Below are 3182 nucleotides of genomic sequence, written 5' to 3'. Positions count from 1 at the left end.
TGTGGTTCCAAATTCTCTAACTTCATCTCTCACCAACCCCCAGCACTAGCCCCTTCCAAGCCTCACGTTTTGCTTCAGTGTTCTCTCCCCTTACACAGGTGGTTCACTTTAGCTAGCCTCTACTCCATGCTGCATCCGAACGATTTTCATTTTCCTTCAAGGTTCGATCGGAACTATTTCCGCTGGAGCACTGTCCTCTCTTCCCCAGCGGTGACTGCTGTTCCTCCGGCGCGCCCAGCATCCCCGGCCTCTGACCGGTGCGGAGCGCAAGCCTCATCTCGGTGTCCATCCTCTCCCCTTCCCCGCTCAGCTTCTGGAAGCAGAGACCGTGTCTTCCTGAGCTGACGATCTTCGTGGCCTGACTTTGCGTGGGTTCTCCTAAGTCTTTGTTAAGTTAAAGGATGAATGAACAAACGAGCTGGTCTTTCTGTAAGTACAGTCCCTCTCCCCCGTCCATTCTCAATGGAATAGCCAGAGAGACTCGTGCTGCTTTCTCCTGAAACATCTCTCCAAGTTCTACATTGTGCCAGGTGCAGAGGGAAAACATTGAAGAGAGTTACATCCACTTTTGTGGAGCAGGCTATGAAGGGTGAATTTGGGGCTGAGAAGTAATAAATTGATCACTGACATAGGACATAAAATAATTTCTCTTTTTTTAAGTTTTTATTTATTTATCTGATGGAGAGAGATACGGCGAGAGAGGGAGCACAAGCAGAGGAGTGGGAGAGGGAGAAGCAGGCTGCCCACTGAGCTGGAAACCCGATGTGGGGCTCCATCCCAGGACCCTGAGATCATGACCTCAGCCAAAGGCAGCGGCTTAACAATTGAGCCACCCAGGTGCCCCAGGCATATATTAATTCTTTTAGAACTCATTAATTAACAGAGCTAGGGTGCCAAAAAGTCACTATTATTTCAGCAATCCCTTAAAATACATTGATATCTTAACAATTACTATCTGTAAGAATCATAAGACATGTCTGATTTACGATGCTTTCTTGATAGGTATTTGGCGGCTCCATGGCTTTGGAACCTGCTGGCACAACACCAGAGCCTTTCAGGAATTCATGAACAAGAAGGTAGCAAACCAATACCTTTGCATGCACAGTGCCCTTTACAATTTGTTTATGTTCTTTCCAGATTCCTTCCACTAATATTTCTCCATATTCTTCTCCTATAGTCTAACCAAATCAAAATAAGGTGAATTCCTTCTCATCCTTCAAGACCATGTTCAAATTCGATCTTCTTTCCTCAGCTATTCCTGACTACCCAAGCTCAGGGATTCATTCCAGCTTCTCTATTCCCACTGAGGAAAACGTATAGAATAAATGCAATGTCCTGTTATGGGGGAAAGGGGCAAATACAGACTTTGACGCACTGTCCGAAGTACTTTATACTCCTTTAATTCTATAAACTCTAATTCTGTAAATTCTACTAAAAAGTAGCTACTGTTAGTATCTCCATTTTGCAAATGAGGAAGCAGAATGAGGCTGTGTAAGTCTCACGTAGCTATTGAAGAGCAGAGCTGCAAAATGTACCTAGGTCTGGACAATTCTGGAATTCATGTACTAAAGCATTATGCAATACAATGTTCCAATACTACCCTTTAGTGTGTAGTGTAATATTTCAGCTAACACTTCTATTGCCCCCTGGATTAAACTCTTTCGGAGGCTGACTCTTACCCGTCTTTGTATCCCAGCACTTACACAGTGCCTGGCAAATAACAAGGGCTCAGTATTTTCTTCTGGGAAGAATAAATAGCAACTGTACATACATCAGTTAAATAAAAACTTACGGTGCCCCATAAGTGAGTGTGAAAGTTAATGGCGCAGCTCATAAGTGGTTTTAGAGGCTCCAAGAAAACATCCAGGTGTACTACGGCAATTGTGAAGATTTCGTTGCGCTCTTGAGTGAGACCTTAACCCAAGCAGAGATTTAATTTGATGGCAAGAGAAAAGCTACAGGTGCAAACATTACGAGCAAACAGCTGAAATGAACATGGCGTGCTTAAGTGTGTTAGCAAACTCAGCGTAATGTAAAGAGACATAAAAGCTGACATTAGCTCAGAGGGGTGGGAGCAATTTGTGGGATGCTTTAGAAATCATGTTGCGGGATGTGGACAGCAGAGAAAAAACGAGACTAAGAGCTGACTTTAGTTTCATGTGGAGTTCGCATCCCAGAAGCACTAGCAGTTGGGTGACTGCGGAAGTTTCCTAAATGTTTGAAAATTCTTCCTGCCTTGCAGAAACCATCTCTCTCACCCAGCCACGGTCAACCCTACCACTTTCCTCAATGTGGCATCGGTGGCGAGCTCTTAGGCTCTATCTCCTTCCAGCTGTTTGCAGATGAATCTCCAAAGATAGCAGAAAACCTCCACGTTGTGAGCGCTGGGGAGGAAGAATCTTGTTTTCACAGAATTATTCTGGGTTTTATGTGCCAGGTGGTGACTTCATTTCACAGTCGCCCTGGAGGTAAGTCCATCTACGGGGTGAAATTTACTGAATAAAATTTCATCCTGAATCACACTGGTCTCGATCTTGTCCATGGCAAATGGTGGACCAAAGACAAACCAACTTTTCGACTGTACTGAGACTGAGTGGTTGGATGGTCTTCAGCAAGGTGAAAGAGAGCATGAGTATCGTAGAAGCCAGGGCGCTTTGGGTCCAGAAATGGCAAGACTAGTGAGAAGATCATCATGGCTGACTGTGGACTGATCTAATAAATTCGAATTGTAGAGATAAATAAATAAATAAATAAATAAATCTTCCACCTGTACAATTATGTATTTGTAGATTCCTCTGAAGATGAAAACCATCAGTCCTGGCTGGAACTTAGTGCATCCACCAGCACATAGTGAGTACTCAGTGAATATTAGTTGTTGGTGTGACTATTCATTGGAGTCACATTATAACACCACATGATATTAGCAATATTCTAGAAATATTAATCCTTGTGTAGGAGCAGGAGAACCTGAATTTTGAAGATAAGTTAGGTGACTATTGAAACAATCTTGGCCTAAAATATAAAGGGCATTGATTAAAATCAATAGTGAGGGTGAAAAAAACAAACTCTGAGAAATTAGTTTAAGAAAAAAAAAACAGGGGCACCTGCATGGCTCAGTGGGTTAAAGCCTCTGCCTTCAGCTCAGGTCATGATCCCAGGGTCCTGGGATCGAGCCCCACATT

Source organism: Mustela nigripes, chromosome 1 (assembly GCF_022355385.1).
Source record: "Mustela nigripes isolate SB6536 chromosome 1, MUSNIG.SB6536, whole genome shotgun sequence".
In the NCBI taxonomy this organism is placed as follows: domain Eukaryota; kingdom Metazoa; phylum Chordata; class Mammalia; order Carnivora; family Mustelidae; genus Mustela; species Mustela nigripes.
The sequence above is the reverse complement of the archived record's forward strand: the minus strand, read 5'-3'. Positions refer to the sequence as shown.